Raw genomic sequence first — 16,849 nt, forward strand, 5'->3', positions numbered from 1 at the left:
CGGGTAGGAGACCGGAGCAGCGGTGGCGTCCGTCACCGTCCCCGCCAGCACGGCGCGCGCGCGCACGCGCGCGACGCGGGCCCGGCCCGACCCTGCCCCAACCAGCCGGCTTCACCTCGCCGCGCCTTGCCGCGAACTCACCTCACAGCCCCGCTCCGGCTGCTCCGCTCCGGGTCCAACCGACTGAAGGACTCTGCGTGCTGCGCACCACGTGACCCCGGGGACGCGCCCAGCGTATCCCCCGCCCCCCACACACACGCACCATCGACTCCACCGAGTGACGCAGCGCCTCAGCTGCCCCGCCCTCGGCCCCGCCCCACCCGATCACCGTGGCGACGGCTCGGGCGGGACACGCCCACTGCCCTGACGCGCGGTAACAGGCCTTCTCCCGGGTCCGGAGCACGAAGTCCCCTCTCACTCGTATCCACTGTGATCACACGAAGGCCAGGACTGGACACTATCCATCACCTGTTAATTTTGCTTCCTGAATGCATCTCGAAGCCTCCTACTTCTCTGCATCCTGCTGCCAGCCCTCCAGTCTAGTCCACCATCACCTCTCTCCTAGATGATGGTTGTCCTCTCCACCCGATTACTCTTTCCTCTTCCAATCCATTCACACCCAGACAGCGGGAGCTTTTCAAAACGCAACTATATTCACAGCCATCCCCTGCTCAAAGCCCGTTGCCCGCTGTTCTTCAGATTAAGATCTAAATCTTCACTGTGTGCCAGGCTCTTCAGAGTCTGTACCTAACTTTCCTCTCTCACATTGGCACGCACTCAGCTCCCCCACATTCTCAGTTCTCAGCATCTTTCAAGTCCTCAAACAAGCCAGGTTCCTTTCCGCCTCAGGGCCTTTGTACTCATTCCCCCCGACTCCACTTCACTTCATTAGCTCGTAGGAAAGGATTCCAATTGCTGGTGTGGCGAGGAGCAGTATTCTGCCTCAGGGGACCAGGTCGGAGTTGCAGCCACCCCCCAAGGGTCTGAGATGTTTTCCCACTGGGACTTGGGAAATTCCAAAGAGGAATGCTTAACATTTGTTATTTAGGAAGGCAACAATGACTTTATTTTACTTTGGAAAAACAAGGCAGCTAGATTGCACTTTTTAAATGTAAATGTAATCACGTCACTGCCCTGCTTAGAACAACCAATCTCTCCATCACATCCTCCACCCTTGCTATTTCTCTGGCTACATTGACTTGCTATCATTTCTATGGTTCTCTCCAAGCTCTGTCCAGACACTGGGCCATTGACTAGGCTGTTGGTTTTTGCAAAACTAACCCTTTAACAGCTTTCAGTTTGTCATCTCCTCGGTGAGGTCCTCTTTGACTACATTAGCTAGAAAGTGCTCCCCTTGATCTCCTGCCTCATACAGGGAAATTGCTCTCTACCTTATCACTGTTCATTTTCATCAGAGAACTTAACATAGTTTGTAATTATTTAATTTGTTTGTTCTCTTGGTTTTATTTGTCTTTTTCCCCAAAATTAGAGTTAGGAACTATCTTGTATCTACTGAATTGTCAGAACCTGACAAATAGTAGATGCTCATTATGTATCTGTGGAAGGAATGAAAGGAAAGAGAATATTTGGGGGGAAAAATGATAATTGAAAATAATGAGTAGATTCTTCTTTAATGACCTGGCTGCATAGGAGTGGTCTTTTCAAATCTGGACTGGAGGCTGAAGAGAGGATTTCCTGAGCTGATGTAGTCAGGGCAGAGAGCAGTGCTTAGGGAGAGCTTCTAGGAAACCAGGGACAAAAGGTTCAGCTGTACACACTTTGACAACACATATACAAAAGTTGTAACCATACAGAGAAAATTAGTGTGGCCCCTGCCCAAGGATAACATGCAAATTAGTGAAGTGTTCCATATATATTTTTTTTTTTTTTGCGGTACACGGGCCTCTCACCGTTGTGGCCTCTCCCGTTGGGGAGCACTGGCTCCAGACGCGCAGGCTCAGTGGCCATGGCTCACCGGCCCAGCCGCTCCGCGGCATGTAGGATCTTCCCGGACCAGGGCACGAACCCGTGTCCCCTGCATCAGCAGGCGGACTCTCAACCACTGCGCCACCAGGGAAGCCCAAAGTGTTCCATATTTTTTAAAAAATTTAAAACACCTTCTGGAATTTGAGGACCAAAAGTACCTACATGAACTCGGATAAGGGCTCAGATACAGGAAGAAAGGACCTTCCCAGGATCCTCTGGGTTTATGTTTATTAACGTGAAATTGCTCAGATTTTAGTGGCTATTGTAGCATATAGAGAATTTTTTTGCCCCGCAACCGAAGTCATGCCACGAATCCATAGCCCCATACAAATATAACATGTTTCTTTACATATTCAACCTGCAAATATAGAGACCCAGGCTTGAGCTGAGCATCAAAGACACAGAGCAGCGGACTTCATTGGCGGTGCAGTGGTTAAGACTCCGTGCTTCCACTGCAGGGGCAACGGGTTTGATTCCTGGTGGGTCAGATCCCACATGCTGGCAGTGCAGCCAAAAAAAAAGACACAGAACAGAATGAGATTTAGGCCCTGCTCTCAAGGAGTTTACATCCTGGTAAAGAAATCATCACAATTTGTAAGTTAAAATTCTTTTTGTCTGTTGCAAATACAAACATGGACACTGTTGCAAGTACAAACAAAAGAAACATGTATTACAAGGATGTTTGGGGACCCAGAGCATGCACAGGAGGGCAGCCTTGGAAAATAAGCAGCACAGAGCAGCTCCAGCAAGAAACAGCAGCTTCTGCAGCCAGCAGCACCACACATCACAGCTGGGATTCAATCCTAACATCCCTTTGTCTTTGAGTCACTCACTCAAGAGGCAAAGTCTTGGCGGGGAGCTGATGTTGATTGGTCAATCTCAGGTCACATGGATTAGTCTAGGCTGCCAGGGGAAGAGAGAAACGATTTTCCCCTAAGGATATCCCCCCAAATGAAAAGAGAGGGGGAGGACTGATGCTGGCCAGACAAAAATAACTTCATACAAGTATGAATGAAATACCTTGGGAGTTAAGCTTTTCCTGATTAAAAAACCTGTGGAGAGCTTCCCTGGTGGCGCAGTGGTTAAGAATCCGCCTGCCACTGCAGGGAACACGGGTTTGAGCCCTGGTCCAGGAAGATCCCACATGCCATGGAGCAGCTAAGCCCATGCGCCACAACTACTGAGCCTGCACTCTAGAGCCCGCGAGCCAAAACTACTGAGCCCAAGTGCCACAACTACTGAAGCCCGTGCTCCCAGAGCCCATGCTGCACAACAGGAGAAGCCACCGCAATGAGAAGCCCGCGCACTGTAACGAAGAGTAGCCCCTGCTCACCACAACCAGAGGAAGCCTGCGTGGAGCAACAAAGACGCAACACAGCCAAAAATAAATAAAATAAACAAAAAAACCCCTGCGGAAACCTGGCTTGCTTGCTTCTGAACTGAATGGTCCTGGGCTGCTAGTCACAGAATCCCAGTTTGAAAAGTTCTGGTCTAAACTCCAGGTCTCACCACTGCCTCTTTAGCAACTTCCATTATTCTTCCTTAAGGCCCTCCCCAGCATCTCACTAGTAGTTGGTCTCAACCTCCCAATTCTTTCTTACCTAGAACCTTTCTTTGTCTAGATAGGCATTCAATTAATAGTTGTGATTGAGTGAACAAGTGATAGAATGAATGTACAGCAGCCTCAACTTCAGAGAGTAGAATCTCTCCAACCATTTCAGAACTGTGGTCCCAGCACATAAGATGACAGCTCCACAATGAAACCCTACATACACACGAGAATATACTGTAGCACCAGAGATAATCAATACCTGCATGGAAGTGTCCTTTCTCTCCCTAAGCATCACTTTTCTTCAACTGTAAAATGGGATGATATTTACCCTCATTCATAGAATTATCACGATTAAGTTAAATAACATGTGAGAGTGTACTGCATAGTTCTATATAAATAATTTTCCAATTGCTTTCTTACTAGATTCATTGTCTAGAGTATTCAATGTCCCTAGCTAAAGAAATGCAGAATTAAAGAACTGAGATAGGATATTCAATTAGAAAACTGATCTTTCTCAACCTCTACCCAGCAAACCCTTATACTCTGCCCTTATGCAACCCCAAGGCATTTACAATCAGTCTGTCAAGGGAAACGGGGAAAACTAAAACAGAAAAGCAAGCCCCTTGGCTGTGACTCACACCCACAGATCCCATGTACTCAGAGTATCACCAAGCCTGAGCATGTCAGTCTCCAAAGCAGGAACAGGGGTATGACATCTGCAGCACCAAGCTGAGTGTGAGAACTCAGGAAGTCGGAAACCACAGTCACAGCAGCATCTGAGGTCCAAGAACCTCCACAAGGCACCAGGGGCCCAAGGGAAGTGGGTTGAGTCTTTGCCCTGGTCTGAGGTCTCTATAATCTGGGCCTGATGGAAAGTTACTGAGCTCCTCAAGCCTTACTGCTCTCCAAGTGAGGGGGAGGAGAATTAAGTAGGAATTCCAATATATTTCCAGCGTTTTGCAAGATTATATGGAGGGGGTAGGGGCAGGGAGAGAAGGACGTTTTTTATTCTTGCTATAGCCACTAAAGAGAGGGATAAAATCCACCTGGACCACTTCAAGGGCAGGGACTATGTTCTGTTCTCCTTTGTCCCTTGGGAGTCCCAGTACCTAGCACTGTTCCCTGTAATTTAAGCATACTTAATACTTGTTTCTTGCAGGTTGAAACTTTTGCCAGTTTAGAGATAAAGAGAAAGGGGGAGGAGTTTAGCCCCAGAGACTACTGGAATGGAAGCTATAAAGAAGTCAATTAAAGAAACAGTCTCTAAAAATCTGCTAGACTCCAGTTCACTCCCCAGATTTCTTGTAATTTAATTTTAAATAGTCATGCTGTCCCATGATTCAAATTCCAGAAATTATATAAAAGGTATACAATACAAAGTCTCCCTTTGCTCCTATCTTTGCTCCCGCACCAGAGATGGAACCCATGCCCCCTGCTGTGGAAGCACTGGGTCCTAACCACTGCACCACCAACTCTTACTTTCTTATGAATCCTTCCAGTATTTCTTTATGAGTATAAGCAAAGCTGAATATAAGTTCAAATATATTTTGAACTTTTTACACAAAAGAAAGCATTGATACATGGTGTTCTCCACCTTAATTTTGTCACTAAACACATTTTGGACACCTTGTACATTTTGTACAATGGTATAAAAATAACTTTCTCATTATCTTGTTTTATTTTACTGCTACATAGTATTTCTTGTGTGTATATACTAAAACTTGCTTAATCAGTCCCCTATTTAAGGACATTTGGGTTGTTTCCAATCCCTGGCAATTTAAAAACTATGTTTCATTTAGACATATTTCAACACGTGTGCAGACAGAACTGTAGTCTATTCTCTGATATGGGAGAACTGAGCCACAGGGGTATATGCATTTATATATATATATATATATATATATATATATATATGCAGTACTTGTCTATACATAGACAATATTAGATCATTTATATAAAGCATTTAGACATACAAAAAAGATAATATATTTTTTTCTAAATATGCACATGGTATGTAGTATAGACATTTGGTATAGTGTAAGAACATCCACAAGAATGATTCAGGATACTAGTTACCTGAGGAGACAGATGCTGTACGCGGGCCTCTCACTGTTGTGGCCTCTCCCATTGTGGAGCACAGGCTCCGGACGCGCAGGCTCAGCGGCCGCGGCTCACTGGCCCAACCGCTCCGCGGCATGTGGGATCTTCCCGGACCGGGGCACGAACCCATGTCCCCTGCATCGGCAGGGGGGGGGGGGACTGGCCCAACCGCTCCGCGGCATGTGGGATCTTCCCGGACCGGGGCACGAACCCATGTCCCCTGCATCGGCAGGCGGACTCTCAACCACTGCGCCACCAGGGAAGCCCTGCATTTATAATTTTGATGGAAATTGCAAGTTACCCGCTATAGATTCCCTCAAAATATAACTCCACAGTTGCAAGATGTGTTACAAGTCATCTTTACTTGTAACACTTAAAATCTGCAATTTATTTATAGCTTAAGAAATAGAAATGCTTTCAAGATTATTCCCATAATGTTATTCTCACTTACATGCATTCTTGATAGTGAAATGAGTGATATTCCAGTTATCCAGCTAGGAATGTGTACAACCCACTTCCACAACCATGTATGTCACACTAGTCATCACCATGTGTCTTTTTTTTTTTTTTTTTTTTTTTTTTCCCCCCCCACCATACAGCTTGCAGGATCTTAGTTTCCCGACCAGATATCAAACCCAGGGCCCAGCAGTGAGAGCGCTGAGTCCTAACCACTGGACCACCAGGGAATTCCCACTATGTGTCTTTAAAAAAGATGTATTAGCAATTATCTTGATGATCTTGATGTAGGGGTAAATATCTATCAGACATGCAAAGGACAAGCCACTAATGAAAATACTATAAATTCAACAACATAAAAAAATTCTATCCATGAATATATACACATGGATGGTCTCAGGGCTATAGGGAAATGAGACAGGGAAGGGAGGCTAAGGAAGAATAACTCAAAGAGGGACCATTCACTTTGTTTCCAATGTTTATAAACAATGTTGTAATAAACAATTCACTTACTGACAATCTTCCACAATGATGTTTCCAGTTGCTTACGGACAATGCTTCAATAAACAGCCTTGTATATTCAAAAAAGGAAAAAGAGAAAAACCTGGGGCTGTGTCTCGCTTAATGGAAATTGTGCGCCAAGAAGCAAATGTGTGATTGAATGTATTGGTACAATTATGTGCATTTGAGGTTAAAAAAGGTGGGGGGAGGTGAAGAACATTGATAATTGATGCCCCTCACACCCCTCTGGACTCCTTCTTACCCGCTTATTGACGCACTAAGACCCAAAATCTCTCCCCTGCTTCTCAGTTGTTGCACATTTGTTAGTTTGAAATCTAACCTCCTTGACGTCACCCTACCCAACCCAGCTCACAGTTCCCCTGGGCCTAAAAAAAGTCACTGAAGTCCAATCTAGATTCCAAATTCCACGCTCTAAATAGTACCTCCAAAAAAGTTGTTGGATGACAATTATGGAAAAATGGGTAATCACAGGTACGCTCACACCTTGTTCCACTTCTCTTGCTTTCCTTGCCTATATCACTGTCTTTTTTTTTCCTTGCTACTTCATAAGCACTTTTAAGGCCTTTATGCTTTTCAAAGATTTATTTACCCTACATGCTGAATCATCACCCTTCCTCTTCCCACTCCTACAATTGTAGGAAGTAAAATAGAGACAGAAACTTGGCTAAAGTAGAAACTAAGGGTGCCATAAAACCCTAAATGTTGAAATCTTATGAATACATAGAGAGCTGGATTCTACACACTTTGAACTCTTCCTACCCTAGAGAGCCTGCGTCTTCCCACCAGGGAAGACGGGGTAAAACCTCTGACTTTTCAAAGGCCAGTTGGAGAAATAAGTTATATTTATATTTCTTATAGAGTTTCCAAATTTTCCTTTTACCCCTGCACACCACACTCACCTTTGCCTGTCTCCCCTTCCTATTCTACTTCAAATTTTTATCTCTTTTGGAAAAAAAAATAATGACAATATCTATTGAACATTCATTGTTTGCCAGGCACTGTACTAAGCCATTTACATGAATTATTTCATTTAATATTGACAATAACCCATGAAAAGAGGTCCTATGTATTATCATCATTTTGCAGTTGAAGAAATGGAAGCCCAGAGAAGTTAAGTTATTCATCTAAGGTCACATTGCTAAGAATAATTTAAACACAGACAGTTTGACTCCAGGTCTCATGCTTATTAATCCTGAACTCACCAAATTCTCAGTTGAGACTCCTCTAGTTCCCCTGTTGTCAAACTCTCTCCAATCTGGCCAATTCTACAAACTATTCAAGTTGCCATTCTAACATAATACTAATAATATGCAAAGTGACCCTTTAAAAACATGTCAAATCATCCACTCCTCTGCACAAACCCTTATAATGTTGTGCCTTCTCTAACTGAAAGTAAATTCAAAATCTTTACCTACCAGCCATTTTTTTTTCCTCTCTTTTTTTGCGGTACGCAGGCGTCTCACTGCTGTGGCCTCTCCCATTGTGCAGCACAGGCTCCAGACGAGCAGGCTCAGCGGCCCAGCTGCTCCGCGGCATGTGGGATCCTCCCAGACCGGGGCACGAACCCGTGTCCCCTGCATTGGCAGGTGGACTCTCAACCACTGCGCCTCCAGGGAAGCCCTACCAGCCATTCTTGATCCGCCTCTTGTGTTCCCCAGCTCTCTGACCTCAAATTCTGTTCTCTCTGCGTTGCTCACTCCAGTTGCACTAGCATCCTTGCTTTTTCTTGAACACACTAATCTCACATCTCCCTGGGGTTTTATACTTGCTGTTCCCTTTGCCTGGAAAAATCTATCCCCAGATACCCATAAGACTGAGCACCTCATTTCCTTCTGATCTCTGTTCAAGGGTCATTTTATCATAGAGGCTTTCCTTACCACCCTAAATAAAACAGTATCCTGTCTTTCTCTATCTCCCTTAATCTCATTTATTTTTCTTCAAAGCACTTATCACCACCCAGTATATTACATATTTATTTTTCTGTTAATAATCTGTTTCATATCTTTAGAATTTGAAATTCTTGAGTGCAGGGACTTTGTCTTCTTTATTGCTATATCCCCAGTGCATGGAATGCTACACAGCATAAAACTGGTGCTTAATATTTTGCATGAATGATAACACTAAATAATATTTTTGGAGTGCTTCCATTACACCAGGCATTCTAAATACTTTACATATGTATTTTCTCATTTAATCTTTATAACAATCTTATGAGATTTTTAATGTGATGTCCAAAACTTTTCAGTGGCCTATGAACAACTAGCTCTCTGAGAAAAAAAGAAAAGGTTGATTTGTAACATTTGTGATATCTGTAGTATAAATACTCACACTGTGGCTGATTTAAGACTGCTAATATGAGATCAACTGGCTCACAAAATTCCTGCACACTTATTAATTTACTCATAAGCTGGTATGAGTATGCTGCAGCACACCACTGCTACTATTCTTAGCAGAGCATGGAAACCTCTTCACAAATTAGCCCTTATCAATCTTTCAAATGGAATCTCCTCTGACTCTCCAACTTGCCCACACAGCCCACTTTTAAATCATGAAGAATTCCTGTCTGTGTAAGAACATGCCCTGCTTGTTCTATACTTAATTGTCATTGGGCAATGTACTTTATTTCTGAGAAGTTCTTTCATCCTTCCTCACTTTGGCTCTGTACTGATGCATCTTCAAAGCAACACCAACTAATTCAACAAACAGTAGTTACACAACCAGCACATTCCAGGCAGGATGTTAAGAGCTGGCCGGTAGAGATAAAGGAGAAGGAGTTGATATTCCCAGAGTAGCTCACAATCTGGTAGTGAAGGCAAAAGTATAAGCAATGAAGTTGAATTACAGTCTAAGAGGAGCAATAATGAGGGATTGATTGAGTCTAACAAGGGTGGTCAGGATCAAGACCAACTTCCTAAAGGAAATAAAACACAAACATCTTTACAGACAGACATTTTCAAGGCAGGGAGATACAGGGAATTTGAGAGTTCTGGAACAGATTGAGAAAGTGCTGTAGAATACAAAATTAGGCTTCCTGGACCCCTCTTTGCTCCCCAAACCCTCAGTGGGAGACTCTATTCCACTCCATTATAGGAGAATTGCCAATGGGCAAGTGGTAAAAATCAATGAATAGTCACGAACACGAGGGAAATACAATAATAAGTCAATATCTTGAGAAATGTTTGCAAAAATCTTATACTTGTTGGTTATCAGCAAATCATAGCCAACAAACTAGGTGGCCATGGATCAAAGAACGCCACAGAACTTGATAGACCTGTTCATCAGTTAGAAACATTGGAAAATATAGCAAAAAGCATTGTTGGTGGGATATGGAGAAAAGTACACATAATAAATATATAATTAAAATAAAAATTATAAAACTAAACTGTCAGCCACTGATTTATATGCTTTACTTGTATTAACTCATTTAATTTTGCCACAGTTTTATAAAGCAGGTTCTATTATTATCCCACAGATATTTCACTGAGAAAACTGAGACTTAAGACAGGATAAATAACCCACTCAATGTCACAGACATACAGCTGAATGCTGGAACCAGCCTGTACTGGCTTGCAAGAGCTGATTATTAAATATACAGTTGCTAGGTTAAAATAGGCCATAGTGGGGCTTCCCTGGTGGCGCAGTGGTTGAGAATCTGCCTGCCAATGCAGGGAACACGGGTTCGAGCCCTGGTCTGGGAAGATCCCACATGCTGCAGAGCAACTGGGCCCGTGAGCCACAATTACTGAGCCTGCGCATCTGGAGCCTGTGCTCCGCAACAAGAGAGGCCGCGATAGTGAGAGGCCCGCGCACCGCGATGAAGAGTGGCCCCCGCTTGCCACAACTAGAGAAAGCCCTTGCACAGAAACGAAGACGCAACACAGCTATAAATAAATAAATTTTTTTAAAAAATCTATATTAAAAAGAAAAATAGGCCATAGTGGAAATATTTACACTATGAACATTGGCAAACTCTATATATCAGGCTTCTTTTTTTAAAAAAATAAACTTATTTATTTTATTTATTTATTTTTGGCCGCGTTGGGTCTCCGTTGCTGTGCGGGGGCTCTCTCTAGCTGTGGCGAGTGGGGCTACTCTTCATTGCAGAGCACGGGCTTCTCATTGCTGTGGCTTCTCTTGCTGTGGAGCACGGGCTCTAGGTGCATGGGCTTCAGTAGTTGTGGCACGCAGTGGGCTTAGTAGTTGTGGCTCACAGGCTCTAGAGCGCAGACTCAGTAGTTGTGGTGCACAGGCTTAGTTGCTCCGCAGCATGCGGGATCTTCCCAGACCAGGGCTTGAACCCATGTCCCCTACATTGGCAGGCAGATTCCTAACCATGGCACCACCAGGGAAGTCCCTCTTTTTCTTTTTTTTTAAGAGCAAATTTATCAGCACACCATCAGTAGTCTTAGGTACAATTCCAGGCCCTGGGGATATAATAATAAACAAAATAAACAAAAATCTCAGCCTTCATGAAGTTTGAATTACAATGAAATTGTAATTCAAATAGTCTAATATAATTCAAAAGTCTAATGGTGGGAGATAGACAATGAACAAATAAATAAATAAAATATATGGTATGTCAGATGATGACAAGTGCTATGGAGAAAAGTAAAAAGGAGTAATAAGTATGGCACGCTACCATTTTATTTTTTATTATTTATTTATTTTTGGCTGCACCACTCAGCATGCAGAATCCCAGTTCCCCGACCAGGGATGGAACCTGCCACACCCCCTGCATTTGAAGCCTGGAGTCTTAACCACTGGACCGCCAGGGAAGTCCCCACGCTACCATTTTATTTTTTTTTATAAATTTATTTTACTTTTGGCTGTGTTGGGTCTTCATTGCTGCACTAGGGCTTTCTCTAGTTGAGGTGAGCGGGGACTATTCTTCCTTGTGGTGCATGGACTTCTCATTGTGGTGGCTTCTCTTGTTGCAGAGCATGGGCTCTAGGTGTGTCGGCTTCAGTAGTTGTGGCTCACGAGCTCTAGAGCACAGGCTCAGTAGTTGTGGTGCACAGGCTTAGTTGCTCCATGGCCTGTGGGATTTTCCCGGACCAGGGCTCGATCCCGTGTCCCCTGCATTGGCAGGTGGATTCTTCACCACTGTGCCACTAGGGAAGACGCTACCATTTTATTTTATGTTATTTTATTTTATTTTATTTTATTTTATTTTATTTTTTAATTTATTTTGGCTGCACCAGGTCTTAGCTGCATCAAGCAGGATCTTCGTTGTGGCATGTGGGCTTCTTAGTTGTGGCATGCAAACTCTTAATTGCGGCATGCATGTGGGATCCAGTTCCCCCACCAGGGATCAAACCCAGGCCCCCTGCATTGGGAGCGCAGAGTCTTACCCACTGGACCACTAGGGAAGTCCCTCCACGCTACCATTTTAAATAGGATGGTCAGGGAAGGCCTCACTGAGAAGGTAACATCTGATTATGACCTTAAGGAAACAGGAAGGAGCAAGACCTGCGTCTGTCTTGGAGTGGAGTGTCAAGGCTCTAAGAAGCACAGACATACCTTAGGTACTTAAGGGACAGCAAAGAGGCCAGTTAACTGTAACAGACAGAGAAAGGGGAAATCTGCAAAGGAGAGTGTGATAACTGTAATTAGGCATTATTTTTTTTTACTTAAAGAGAGGGTCTTGGTAGACGTAGCTGGATAAATCATAAACTAATAGCAAAAATATAGCTCATGTTTATTGAATGTTTCCTGTGAGTCAGACACTATGCTAAGTGCTCCACATACATTATCTTACTTAATCTTCCCCATATTATTTTACTTAATCCTCAGAGCAGTCTGTGAGGCTGGGGAAACAAACTTAACTGCGAGTATAAGTAAATCGCACAGAATTATAATATGTAGGGGAACAGATGAGAGCCCGTGTCTGTTCCCACCTGCTCTATCACCTACCCTTCCCTATTAGAATTGGTAAGTGAATTTGTTCGATCCACAGGATTAATCTGAGTGAAGATGTTTCAGTTTAATTGTAGGGCCACAGAGGGGTGTTATTAGGCATATGGGTGTGACTTGGCATATGATTATGAAAACAAAAACCTATAGACCTTAAGAAAGGCATTAAGAATTAACTGGGGCTTCCCTGGTGGCGCAGTGGTTGAGAATCTGCCTGGCAATGCAGGGAACACGGGTTCGAGTCCTGGTCTGGGAAGATCCCACATGCTGTGGAGCAACTAGGCCCGTGAGCCACAACTACTGAGCTTGCGCGTCTGGAGCTTGGGCTCCGCAATGAGAGGCCGCGACAGTGAGAGGCCCGCGCACCACGATGAAGAGTGACCCCCGCTCGCCACCACTAGAGAAAGCCCTCGCACAGAAACAAAGACCCAACACAGCCAAAAATAAATAAATTAATTAATTAATAAAAAAAAGAATTAACTGGAAGGATAATTTTAACTGATGGTAATGGGAAAAGACACACAATGAAGGTAGTACTTGAACTGGACCTTGAAGAGTAAATATCAGATGCTTATATATCAGTCAAGGTCATGTAGGGTGGTAGAGACCACATGTTATTTGAAGAGAAACAATTTGATATAATGGGTTGTCAACCACATAACTGAAGAAATAAAAGGAGAAATCTGAGCTATCACGAAGGTAGTAATTGTAGGAACATCCACAACCCTTAGGGCTGAGGGAACAAAAGGAAGAGGTTGAAATTATTAAAACACATAAACTTAGAGGAGGTGCCAAACAGAACTGAAACAGACCTCTGAAGAGGAGGCACAGCTTGGTGGGGGATTGTGTTTCTGAACTCAGAGAGGCTGGGACCAAAGCCTGTGTGAAAGAGGCACTGGGCAGTCAGTGCTCACTATACTGATTCTGGAAGTGCTGGAAAAACTGCAAACTGATTCAGCTGTTGTAATGGGAGGGAACTGCCACTGCCGGAATTAAGACACTTTGCTGGGATGCAACTGATAGAAATAGGAAGCAACTAAGAAGTAGGCTTCTATCCTTCCTCCTCCAGCACTGCGATATCACTCTAGTATTCTCTATTGGAAGAGCATAACAGAGAGCCAGCATATAAAGGAGAAATATTGTTTGCAGAGTCTCAGCCCTAAAATCATAGAGCAGAAGGGTAAATTTGGAGCTGATACAATAGCTAATAACTGACTCACCTTACCTGGTTTAGAAGGCTTTGCATAGGAAAACTGGACAACCACATGCAAAAGAATCAAACTGGACTACTCTCTCACACCATGTACAAAAATTAATTCAAATTTTTTAATTGTTTATATTTAAAGACTTACATGTAAGACCTGAAACCATGAAACTTCTAGAAGAAAACAAAGGCAGTGCACTCTTTGACATCGGTCGTAGTAATATTTTTTTGGATATGTCTCCTCAGGCAAGGGAAACAAAAGCAAAACAAACAAATGGGACTACATCAAACTAAAAAGCTTCTGCACAGTGAAGGAAACCATCAACAAAATGAAAAGGCCACCTACTGAATGGGAAAAGATATTTGCAAATGATATATCCCATAAGGGGTTAAAAAAAGAACTCATACAACTCAATATCAAAAAAAAAAAAAAAAAACCCGATTAAAAACTATGTAGAGGATCTGAAAAGGCATTTTTTCAAAGAAGACATACAGATGGCCAACAGGCACATGAGAAGATGCTCAACATCATTAATCATCATGGAAATGTAAATCAAAACCACAATGAGATATCACCTCACATCTGTCAGAATGGCTATCATCAAAAAGACAAGTGGGACTTCCCTGGTTGCGCAGTGCTTAAGAAACCACCTGCCAACGCACGGGACAAGGGTTCGAGCCCTCGTCCAGGAATATCCCACATGCAGTGGAGCAACTAAGCCCATGTGCCACAACTACTGAGCCTGCCCCCTATAGCCCGCAAGCCACAACTACTGAGCCCATGGGCCTAGAGCCTGTGCTTGGCAACAAGAGAAGCCACCTCAATGAGAAGCCCGTGCACCACAACGAAGAGCAGCCCCCGCTCGCTGCAACTAGAGAAAGCCCACACCCAGCAACAAAGACCCAACTCAGCCATAATTAATTAATTAATTAATTAATTAATTAATTAAGACAACAAGTGTTGGCAAAGATGTAGAGAGAAGAGAACACTTGTTCACTGTTGGTGGGAATGTAAATTGGCCCACTACTATGGAAAACAGTGTGGAGATTCCTCAAAAAACTAAAAATAGAACTACCAGATCCAACAATTCCACTCCTGGTTACTTATACAAAGAAAACAAAAATACTAATTCAAAAAGATACATGCAGACTTCCCTGGTGGCTCAGTGGTTAAGAACCCTCCTGCCAATGTAGGGGACATGGGTTCGAGCCCTGTTCTGGGAAGATCCCACATGCTGTGGAGCAACTAAGCCCACGTGCCACAACTACTGAAGTCCACGTGCCTAGAGCCCGTGCCCCACAACAAGAGAAGCCACTTCAGTGAGAAGCATGCACACTGCAAGGAAGAGTAGTCCTCGCTCGCCACAACTGGAGAAAGCCTGTGCACAGCAATGAAGACCCAATGCAGCCAAAAAAAAAAAAAAAAATACATGCACCCCTATGTTCATTGCAGCATTATCTATAATAGCTAAGCTATATGGAAGCAACCAAAGTGCCCATCAACAGATTAATGGAGGGACTTCCCTGGTGGTCCAGTGACTAAGACTCCACACTCCCAATGCGGGGGGTCTGGATTTGATCCCTGGTCGGGGAGCTAGATGCCACATGCATGCTGCAACTAAGAAGCCCACATGCCGCAAGTGAAAGATCCCCCATGCTGCAACTAAGACCTGGTGCAGCCTAAATAAATAAATAAATATTTTTTAAAAAAAGATGGATAGGGGCTTCCCTGGTGGCACAGTGGTTGAGAGTCCGCCTGCTGATGCAGGGGACACAGGTTCGTGCCCCGATCCGGGAAGATCCCACATGCCGCGGAGTGGCTGGGCCCGTGAGCCATGGCCGCTGAGCCTGCGCGTCCAGAGCCTGTGCTCCACAACGGGAGAGGCCACAGCAGTGAGAGGTCTGCGTACTACAAAAAAAAAAAAAAAAAAAGATGGATAAAGAAGATGTGGTATATATATACAATGGAATATTAGCCACAAAAAAGAATGAACTCATGTTATTTGCAACAACAAGGATGGACCTAGAGGGTATTATGTTAAGTGAAGTAAGTCAGACAGAGAAAGACAAATCCTGTATGATTTCACTTATATGTGGAATCTAAAAAACAAATGAACAAACATAACAAAGTAGAAACAGAGTCATAGATTCTGAGAACAAACAGGAGGTTGCCAGAGGGGAGGGAGATCAGGGGTGGAGAGAAATAAGTGAAGGAGGCTGAGAGGTACAAACTTTCAGCTGCAAAATAAATGTCATGGGTATGAAATATACAGTGTGGGGAATATAATCAATAATTATGTAATATCTTTGTATGGTAACAAGTAATAACTAGACTTATCATGGAGAACATTTTGAAATGCATTGAAATATTGAATCATTATATTGTGTAACAGGAACTATCATAGTGTTGCAGGTCAATTATGCATCAACAACAAGCAAGCAAACAAACATAGGAAATGAGATCAGATTTGTGGTTACCAGAGGTGAGGGGTTCCCGGGAAGAGGAATTGGATGAAAGCAGTCAAAAGGTACAAACCTCCAGTTAAAAGATAAGTACTGGGGATGTAATGTATAACATGATAAATATAATTAACACTTGTGTGTTATATATGAAAGTTGTTAGGAGTGCAAATCCTAGGAGTTCCTCTCACAAGGAAAAAATTTTTTTTATTTCTTTAATTTTGTATCTATATGAGATGATAGGTGTTCACTCAACTTATTGTGGTAATCATTTCATGATGTATGTAAGTCAAATCGTTATGTTGTATACCTTAAACTTACACAGTGCTGTATGTCAGTTATATCTCAATACAACTGAAAGAAAAATAAAAAGGTGGCTTTGCATGGTCTGGATCTTCACAAGCTTGTTTGCTATAGCCACATACATGGCCTCTGGCAGGTCCTTAAAGACCATACTCCGTTGCTACAAGGACTTCTGCAGATTTTATTCTTTGACTAGAATGTTCCACCTATTAAATGCTCTTTCTCACACTAAATATACTTACATAACACCAGAAACCTCTCTTGTAGCACTTGTCACAGTTGTACATCTTCATTTACTGATACAGTCTTTTGATCAAAGCCTGCCTCCTCCAGCTAGATTGTAAGGTTCAGCA

General features: G+C 43.3%; 1 protein-coding gene across 1 annotated transcript in view; it reads right to left on the reverse strand.

Annotated features, from left to right (window-relative positions):
- The window catches only part of PHF20 (PHD finger protein 20), a 138,312-nt gene extending 138,161 nt beyond the window's left edge, over positions 1 to 151 (reverse strand). Inside the window, exon 1 of the mRNA XM_007447754.1 lies at positions 142 to 151. The gene's annotated coding sequence lies outside the window, so the exon portion shown is untranslated. The remainder of the gene's footprint in view (positions 1 to 141) is intronic.
- Positions 152 to 16,849: the final 16,698 nt, after the last annotated feature.

The sequence above is a fragment of the Lipotes vexillifer genome, unplaced genomic scaffold (genome assembly GCF_000442215.2).
Source record: "Lipotes vexillifer unplaced genomic scaffold, Lipotes_vexillifer_v1.1 scaffold397, whole genome shotgun sequence".
NCBI classification, from domain to species: domain Eukaryota; kingdom Metazoa; phylum Chordata; class Mammalia; order Artiodactyla; family Lipotidae; genus Lipotes; species Lipotes vexillifer.